Genomic DNA, 10428 nt, shown 5'->3' on the forward strand with positions numbered 1-10428 from the left:
TTCTTCAAGGCCCAACACCATGAACGATGAAACTTCCTGGCAGATTAAAACTGTGTGCCGGGCCGAGACTCGAACTCGGGACCCTTGCCTTTCGCGGGCAAGTGCTCTACCAGCTGAGCTACCCAAGCACGACTCACCACCCTTCCTCATAGCTTTACTTCTGCCAGTATCTCGTCTCCTACCTTCCAAACTTTACAGAAGCTCTCCTGCGAACCTTGCAGAACTAGCACTCCTGAAAGAAAGGATATTGCGGAGACATGGCTTAGCCACAGCCTGGGGAATGTTTCAGAATGAGATTTTCACTCTGCAGCGGAGTGTGCACTGATATGAAACTTCCTGGCAGGTTCGCAGGAGAACTTCTGTAAAGTTTGGAAGGTAGGAGACGAGGTACTGGCAGAAGTAAAGCTGTGAGGACGGGGCGTGAGTCGTGCTTGGGTAGCTCAGTTGGTAGAGCACTTGTCCGCGAAAGGCAAAGGTCCCGAGTTCGAGTCTCGGCCCGGCACACAGTTTTAATCTGCCAGGAAGTTTCATATCAGCGCACAATCCGTTGCAGAGCGAAAATCTCATTCTGGAACCATGAACGATACTGAGCGAAAGGGTGACTGGTTAAGAATCAAGGCTTGTCTTTGGTAGGAACCGAATTTCAGTCTCATTCTCACCTTACTGTGCCACTATTCTATGTTTCCATTACCAGATTAATAGAAATGCTCAGGCACTGTCGTTGTCCAATTTGAGCTTCTGTTGCATCTCTGACGACCTCGAAGTTTATCGGAGATTAAACACGAACCTTCTTTTTATTGGTACCACTGAAATACTTCCAAGATTGTGCTTGATAAACTCTGCAACATCCTTAGAGAACGTTTTCAGATGACGTGCCTAGGGCTTTCTGGGATTATTTTCACCATGAAATCTCTTGCCACATCATAAGTGGCTTGAGGTGCGCCAGTTTCCTTTCTTGGCCAACACTGATACGTCCGCGTTTGTGGAGTTCCCCTGCAGCTCTGCTGCTAGCTAGCTGTGCTAGCGACGTAACCTCCAAGTGGATGGTCATCTGCTCATTAGCGAAAAGGTCAGCAGATATTGGTTGGGTTTTATTTGTGGATGACGTTTCGTTTTCTCTTGTCGCAAATGCTGTACACTGAAGGAGATGACGACCCCTTGGTTTCACAATAGTTTAATGTAGCGGCGACAGCACCTTTCCGGAATAACTCAGGAGCAAAAAGAGAGTAACGAGAAGAAAGGACCTTGAGTAGGAGGAATGTAGCATGGGCATTACATCTCGGGAGAGATCGCCATCTGTCGCAGAAAGGGCAACTTAAAAAACAACGAAAACTCTCATGCCCTTGGAAAACGTGGAAGGTAGTACGACGCTCTCAAGAAATGCACTTAACAGCACTCATAGTTAATACTGAAACACGATAGCTGCAAGCTTCACATTCTGGTTACTGTACAATTGTGTGTTTTGTGAATGAGCGATTTGATTTCATTCGCACCTGCCGCTGCTTTTTACCATCATTTCTATCCTAGGCCATAAATTTCGAATAATGAACACACATTGTGCAAGTACCTATTACGGAACACAAGACAATGAATTTACTATCCACGTCAACAAGATCAGATGTGTAACGAAGGTTCATTTAGTAACCATTATACGAGTAACAGAGAAATAATCTCTGAGTAAATCGACTTCTACAAAATTACACTATAAAGAGTTAACAAAATAATTTCTCCTACACTGTGAGACAGTCTCAGGAACTTCATCACATATAAACATTATGTGGAATATCGGGACTCAAATTCAGAACACCTTACCTACTGTGCTACAGCGGCAACCAGCTCCCACTGTTTCTATTACACGCGTAGCTCTCTCTTCCTTTCTAAGCTTCAGAGCAGCTCTGACGTAGAGTCTCTATGCAGGAAGGGTATTGTGGAGAAATGGAGGAAAATAGCAGCCAGGTTATTGGTCGGAGTCCTAGTCGGGCACACACTTTTGATCCACTAGGAAGTTTCAAAGCAGCGCTCATTTCACCCTGGCGATAGTATTTGCGCAAAGAAAATGATTTTCGCGAACTAGCAAATGTTAAAATATTTCTCGAGGTGAACTGAGGAGAAGCACAATTTTAAGACTACCATAGGATAAAGAAGAATACCTGCTCATTTAGGGTATTCCACAGTGCGCCAGCTGGTGAAACATTAAGGTCAAATCAGAAACAAACCGTCGCGGAGAAATAGCAATCGTGGTTGGTGCACGCGCCAGCGGGAATGTGGTTTTTAGGCGTTTTCCCACACACCTTTCGGCAAATGCTGGGCTGGTCCCCACTCCCTGCCTGAGAAAGTACGAACATTTAATATGATCATACACAGAAAAATGTTTACACAACTCACAGACAGGGGGCGAACACGACATGCGGTACCTGACGATTACGGAGACAAGGAGGACAAAAAAAAAGTTCAAATGTGTGTGAAATCTTACGGGACTTAACTGCTAAGGTCATCAGTCGCTAAGCTTACACACTACTTAACCTAAACTATCCTAAGGACAAACACACACCCCCATGACCGAGGAAGGACTCGAACCTCCGCCGGGACCAGCAGCACAGTCCTTGACTGCAGCGTCCAAGACCGCTCGGCTAATCCCGCGCGGCACAAGGAGGACATGCGGCCCCAAAGACAAGTAGTATAAAGTCACGAAAATGTGATTACAGCGAAGCCCGTACTGACAGGGCTAATTCAAACGGAAAGAAGAAGGTGGTGACACAAAGAAAGGACATTCCTGGGCGTACTTTTATTTACCCTGTAGCGTACAGTAGCAAAAGGTCATTAGAGATTTATGAAAGACGTGAAATGAATGACGAAACTCTACGTAATACTGAGCCTTTGTAGAAGAAACAAGTTGACAAAGTAAAACAGAGTCAGTGCCAAAGAGAATCTTCGAATCGAAGTGTTGTTCTCAAACGTATTACCGGCGCATCTACTTATACTGATGCAGTGCTCACGGCAAAAGTGTCAAACAGTGGACATTTCTCTTCACAAGTACCATCTTTTACAACAGAAGGCTTCTTTCTGATTCACTGCGCATCGTCTCTCCAAACGGGCCTTTATCGGCTGGTTTCCACGTGAACTGGTTTCTGCTGCACCACACAAACTGCTTCTAGGAGGCAAAGGGAGCCTTTGGAAAAGTCGCAATATTCTCTTCCTGTGACAGCTCGTCGATACATTCAACACATCAGTTGTAATGAAAGTTTTATATCAAGTAATAGCCAAGGCTATTACACCAGGAACCTATTACGTTAGAAGAACAAAGCTTTATCGTTAGACAACTAATTTAACAAAAAAGAATTAATATGTACCCCCAACAAATTGTTACTGCATTCTCTGGAAAAATCGCAACACAAGGAAGAATACATATGAGTGAAAGAAATTTTTAGTTTAGGTTTAGTAGTTGAAATCATATGATGCAGAACTTTTGACTGGTTTGATGTTGCCAGCCACGAATTCCTGTCCTGTGCCAACCTTTCATCTTAGAGTAGTCCTTGCAACTTATGTCCACAATTATTTGCTGGATGTATTTCAATCTCTGTCTACCTCTACCGTAAAAATGGAAATGAGCATATGGCATCGTTGGCCGGGAGGCCCCATCCGGGGAAGTTCGGCCGCCAAGTGCAAGTCTTACTTCAGTCGACGCCACATTGGGCGACTTGCGCGCCGGTGATGAGGATGAAATGATGATCAGGGCAACACGACACCCAGTACCCGAGCTGAGAAAATCTCCAACCCGGCCGGGAATCGAGCCCGGGCCCGCTTGCATGTGAGGCGAACACGTTACTACCCAGCTAAACAGGCGGACTTCTCTATGGTTATTACCCTATACGGCTCCCTCTAATACCACAAAGATACTTCCTCATGTCTTAAAAGATGTCCTACCATTTTATCCCTTCTTCTTGTCAGTGTTTTGAATACGTTCTATGCCTCTCCGATTCTCCGGGAAACCTTCCGTTTGCAAACCTTACCAGGCCACCTAATTTTCAATATTCTGCAATAGCACCACATCTCAGATGCTCCTATTCTCCTCTGTTCCGGTTTAGCTACTACTACACAATCCTGTGGTCGAAATGTACATTTTCAGGACTTTATTCCTCAAATTGAGGTCTATGTGTGTTGTTAGTAGACTTCTCTTGACTAGGACTGCCCTTTTTGCCAGTGATAGTTTGCTTTCTTCGTCCTCCTTGCTCCGTCCGTCATAGGTCTTTTTGCTGCCTAGGTAGCAAGATCCTTTACTTTCATTTACTTCGTGATCACCTAACCTGATGTTAAGTTTCTCGCTGTTCTCATTCCTGCTACTTCTCATTACTTTCGCCTTTCTTCGATTTACCCTTAATCCATATTCTGTACTCGTTAGACTCTTCATTCCATTCAACACAGCCTCTAATTCTTCTTTACTTTCACTGAGGACAGCAGTGTCATCAGCGATTCATATCATTGATACCCTTTCACCCTGAATTTTCATCCCACTCTTGAACTTGTCTTTTATTTCCGTCATTGCTTCTCCGATGTGTAATTTGAACATCAGAGACGAAATACTGTATCCCTGCCTTACACACCTTTTAATTCGAATATTTCGTTCTTCATCTTCAAGTCTTGTTATTACCTATTGTACATATCGCATGTTACTCGATTTCCCTATAGCTTACCCCTAAGTTCCTCAAAATTTCGAACATCTTGCTCTATTTTACACTGTGAATGCTCTTTCCAGGGCAAAAGATCCAATGAATGTGTCTCGAGTTCTCTTCAGCCTTGCTTCCTTAATCAGCTGCAATATCAGAACTGACTCTCGGATGCCTTTACATTTCCTATAACTAAACTGATCATCTTCTGTATATTATTCTGGTCAACAACTTGGATGCATGAGATGTTAAGCTGACTGTGTGATACTCCTCGCTCTTGTCGGCTCTTGCAATCTTGGGAACTGTGTGGATGATATTTTCTGAAAGACCGATGATACGAGGGCTATTCCGAAAGTAAGGTCCGATAGGTCGCGAAATGGAAACCACGGTAAAAATCAAAAATGTTTTATTTGCAACAGTTAGATACACCTTGCAGCTACTTATCTCCATAGTCGCCGACCAGACTTAGACGTGTATCGTAGCGTTGTACCAACTTTCCCATACCCTCGCTATAGAAGGCAGCCGCCAGTGCTCTCCGCCAATTCTCTACGCTGGCCTACGGCTCGTTGTCTTGTGCCGAAATGTTGTCTTCATAACCAGCGGTTCATGTGACCTGAGCTGAAACTCAGAGGGAGACAATTACGGGCTGTATTGTGGGTAATCTCACATTTCCATTTGAAAACGATGCAGGAGCATCTTCATTGCCCCTGCAGAATGCGGCTGAGAATTGTCTTGAAGACGAAACAGCACGACAGTTATGTAATGTTAGCTGCATAGCTTCAGGGGAAATTTCTCACCAGGCCCCCGTACTTGGCGGCAGACACTATTTTCTAGACATCTTTACGCACTCACTGCGAGCTCAGAAATGAGAAGAGCGACGTGATGCTAACTGGGGTTATACTAGAGACACTACCCAACACATCTGTGCAAAGCTTTATCGGATTTTCATAGTCGTTTCCATTTCGTGACCGATCGGACCTTACTTTCGGAATAGCCCTCGTATATCTCCAGTCTCATACATTCTACAGACCATCGTGGATAACTGTTTTGTTGTCACTGCCCCCAATGGTTTCTGAAATTCCAATGGTAAGTTATCTATCCCCTCTGACTTATTTGATCTTAAGTCTTCCAAAGCTCTTATTCTCATACGGGATCCCCAGCCTCTCCTCTGCCGACTCTTCTTGTATCACTTTATCACAGAAGTCTTCCCCCTCATAGAAGCCTTCAGTGTATCGTGTACTCTTTCCACCTATTTGCTATCTCTTTTGCATTTAACAGTGGAATTCCCAGTGTACTCCAAATGATACCACCTTTGTTTATGTTTTGACCTTTCAATATCCTGAATCAGTCTGTCCGAAACTCATCTCTTTTTTCGATTTCTTCGCATTTTTCATGCAGCCAGTTCACCTTAGCTTCCCTACACTCCCGATTTATTTCGTTCCTAAGTGACTTGTATTTCTGTAGTCTCAATTTTACTCAACATTTTCGTACTTCCTTCTTTCATCGACCAACTGAAGTATTTCTTCCGTTACACTCGGTTTCTTCGTAGTTATCATCTTTGTACTTACGTTTTTCTTTCCAAATTCTTTGATTGCCCTGCTTAGAGGTATGCCATTCCTCTTCTACTAAACCGCCTACTTAGCTACTAGTTATCGCAATGTCTATAACCTTAGAGAACTTCAAGCGTATCTCTTCCTTCCTTATTGCTTCCAGATCCCACTTCTTTGCCGATTGATTCTCCCTGGCTAGTCTCTTAAACTTCATCATTATTAAATTGTGATCTGAATGTATATCTTCTCCTGGGGAAGCCTTACAATCCAGTATCTGATTTCGGATTCTCTGCCTAACTATGACGTAATCTAACTGTAATCTTCGGGTATCTCCCGGCCTTTTCCAATTGTATCTCCTCCTTTCCTGATTCTTGAACAGAATAATCGCTATTACTAGCTGAAACTTATCACAGAACTCAGTCTTTCTTTTCTCTAATTCCTAGTACCAAGTCCATGTTCTCCAGTAACCCTTTGTTCCACCCCTTCCCCTATAACTGCAAACCATTTCCGCATGGCTATTAGATTTTCATCTCCCTTTATGAGCTGGATTACCTGTTCAATATCCTCATATACTTTCTCTATCTCTTCATCTTCAGCTTAAGAGGTAGGCATGTATACGTGAACTATTTTTGTCGGTGTCGGTTTGCTGTCGATTCTGACGAGATCAACTGTATCAATGAATTGTTCATAGTAACTCACTCTCTGGTCTATCTCATTCATAACAAGTCTTACTCGCGTTATGCCATTTTCTGCTGTTTTTGATATTACCATTTAGTCAGATGACCAGAAACCCTTTTCTTCTTTCGATTTCACTTCCCTACTTTCCATATGTAGACTGAGCCTCAGCATTTTCTTTTCCAGATTTTCTGGCTTTCGTGCCACGTTCAGAATTAAGTCAGTCCACACCCTGACTCGTAGAACGTTCTCCTTGGCAGGGGTCTAGTCCGGAATCTTTTTCCCAATGGAAGAATCATCATGACACTTTTTGAAATACAGGCCACATGTTCTGTAGATACACATTACGTATCTTTAATGGAGTGGTTTGCATTGCCTTCTGCATGCTCATGCCTTTGATCATTGCTGATTCTTCAGCCTTTAATGGCAGTTAACCACCCTAAGGGCAAGAGAGCGCCCTGAAGCTCTTCTCGCTCTTCCGCCTTCTTCGACAAGGCCGTTGGCTGAATGAGGATGACTCCTTATGCCGAAAGTCCTCGGCCGCCATTGGTGCTCCAACCCGAGACCGAGGGTTTTTTAATTACTAATCAAATACGCTACCCTTAGGCCGCAGGTCTGTTAATGATGTCGAACACAGTATGTTCATTATCCCTTGAACTCACCATGCACTGCCTTCAGAGCCGATGAAAAGTATGTCTTGGCTTGAATCAAAGACGGTCTGGTTATGTTCTTCTCAAATCTCTCTCCACGCAGTTTTGACGCAATTCGATACAGCAGGTCATCAATAGCGCTGAGGAGTAACCATATCACGTACATGTTCCCCAGGTAACAAATCAGCCGAATGTACATACCAGGAGAGTAGTGGTTCTCATCGCACATCAGTAAAGGCTTGCACATTCTCACATACAGCTCGGCATTGTCCTTTTGAAACATGGCATGTGGAGCAGCCGCCAGTAGGGACATGACCTAGAACTCTAAGATCTCCCTCATGTAGCGGTAGGAGTTCGATTTGCATAGGAAACCAAACAAGTTTGTAACGTGCCTACCTACCAAATACGAGTGCTCATAATTTATGTTGCATCATTGGGGTGGTCGCACACTATTACTATACATCTTTAAGCATCTTTAAGCGATTAACTCTGCAAGACCACAGGTTAATGTACGCATGAGATAAGCCGTAGCAAATGTTAAATGCTGCTACATTACTAACCAGCGCAATCGCCAGAATGTGAAATGCAAGAATGCAAACGTACGTGCATCCTGGTGCACTGATGCCATATGTCAGTGTGTGGGATGGAGATCCATGGCTGTTGCACTTGATAGACCCACAAACGGACGGTTCGTGCTGTTTGTGGATAACGCTGGAGATGTCGATCGATGATGTAATACATGTGCTCCATTGGAGACAGGTCTGGTGACCGATCAGGCCAAGGCAACATGTCGACACTCTGTAGAGCATATTGGGTAACAACAGCGGTATGTGGGAGACCGTTATCCTGTTGGAAAACACCTCTTGGAATGCTGTTCATCAATGGCAGGACAACAGACCGAATCACCAGACTGACGTACAAATTTGTACTTAGGCTGCGTGGGACAACTACGAGAGTGCTCCTATTGTCATACAAAATCGCACCTCGGACGATAACCCCAGACATAGGTCCCATGTTGCCTCCTTCTAACCAACCGCTGATACCGAATCAGAACAACCTTTTATCAGAAACTGCAGCTAAGGTCCACTCTGCCCTCCAATGAACTGTCGCTTGACGACACGGAAGCCGCAAATGGCGGTGGTTTGGCGTCAATGGAATGCACGCTACAGGGCTTCTGGCTCTGAGCTGTCCTTGAAGTAATTGATTTGTAATAATTCGTTGTGTCACGTGGTGCCAGCTGCTGCTCAGACTGCTGCTGAAGATGCAGAAGAATGCACCAGATCCGTACACCGAAAACAACGGTCTTTCTTCTCGGTAGTGCCATATGGCCATCCGAAGCCCGGTGTTCCTGTGACCGTACATCTCGTGACCACCGCTGCCAGCAATGATGCACAGTAGCTACTTCCTGCCAAGTGTTTCTGCAGTATCGGAGAAGGAATATAGATCTCCTCGCAGCCCTATTACACGACCTCGTTCAAACTCAATGTAGTGCTAATGATGGCGTCATTATCGCCTTAAAAGTATTCTTGACTAACATCAACTCACCAAGGCCACTCTAAATCGTAACTAACGCTTACGACCGTTACAGCGTGTATTTAAAGCAAATCTGATTTGCATCTTCATAGTGGCGCTGCTAACGCCACTGTTATACTATCAGCATAAAAGTTGAACAGACATAATCTTGTAAAAGCACTCCTACCTTTCGTTTATGTCACACAACTCCTTCTTGGCGTTGCGATTTTTTTCCGTTAGTGTATTTGCTCTACTGTTAAACTAGCAGAAGATGGAATAGGTTTTACAAGTGGCTCTGCGGCCAAACACATTTTTGCAAAATAGTAAGTTAGTAAAATTAATAAACATTGTAATCCTAACGGATTATTGCTGGTAGCCAAATTCATTAATATAATTTTCTGAAATGCATGACACACAACTGCATTAATAGTCTTAAATTACTATCGGTTTCAGTACTGTACCATCATCTCGGTGTGAAAAGGTTAGTTATTAATCTCCTACTAATAGAATTATGAACAGCCGACCAGTTGCAGTGGGTAAAGAAATCTTTACCTAGGTTTCAACAAATTTAAATTTGTCTTCTTCAGAAGGTGGCAATTTTACATTAGTATGGACTGAGCTCTGCAACATCCATTTACTAATTTATATTTACATGACAAACCCTATTTTTAGGGCTATATTTTAATTTGGACAAATGGATCTATGCAGACATTTGTAAAAACGGCGATGATACATCAGTCCATACTAATGTAAAATTGCCACCTTCTGAAGAAGACAAATTTAAAATTGTTGAAACCTAGGTAAAGATTTCTTTACCCATTGCAACTGGTCGGCTGTTCATAATTCTATTACGTGGAACCGTTGCTGTTGTGCAGCTATGTTTAAAATACTAATCTCCTACTATTTATCAATCTGGAAATCCATATAATGCATGTCCTACGTACAGTGTTACTCATACACAGAAAACCAGCTGGAGTCTTATTACAAAAAAAAACTGTGTGAGTCATACACACAAAACCAGCAGGCATCTTAGTACAAAAGAACGGTGTTACTCATTAGATATCACGGTTACACATCTCAATCGTTTTGGTGTAGCTGAATTTCTTGTATGACTATTTTTTGCTGTGGGACTTGATTTCTGTAATCTCGATCTGAACCATTTTCTCCACTTTGTCTCGAAATTTGGCATTATGGCTTCTCGATTGCGCAGCATCTCTCCTAAAAAAAAGTGTTATCCTGTTGTAGCTACCAAGCAGTCTTGGCCTAGTAGAACCCACGTTTCCAAAAAATGGTTCAAATGGCTCTGAGCACTATGGGACTTAACAGCTATGGTCATCAGTCCCCTAGAACTTAGAACTACTTAAACCTAACTAACCT

At 43.3% G+C, this 10428-nt stretch overlaps 1 non-coding gene across 1 annotated transcript; it reads left to right on the forward strand.

The window, feature by feature from the left end:
- The first annotated feature begins 428 nt into the window (after positions 1–428).
- Trnas-cga (transfer RNA serine (anticodon CGA)) lies at positions 429–503 on the forward strand. The gene has a single exon. It is a non-coding gene; the product is annotated as a tRNA-Ser (tRNA).
- Positions 504–10428: the final 9925 nt, after the last annotated feature.

This window comes from Schistocerca nitens, chromosome 4, assembly GCF_023898315.1.
Source record: "Schistocerca nitens isolate TAMUIC-IGC-003100 chromosome 4, iqSchNite1.1, whole genome shotgun sequence".
Taxonomy (NCBI): Eukaryota; Metazoa; Arthropoda; class Insecta; order Orthoptera; family Acrididae; genus Schistocerca; species Schistocerca nitens.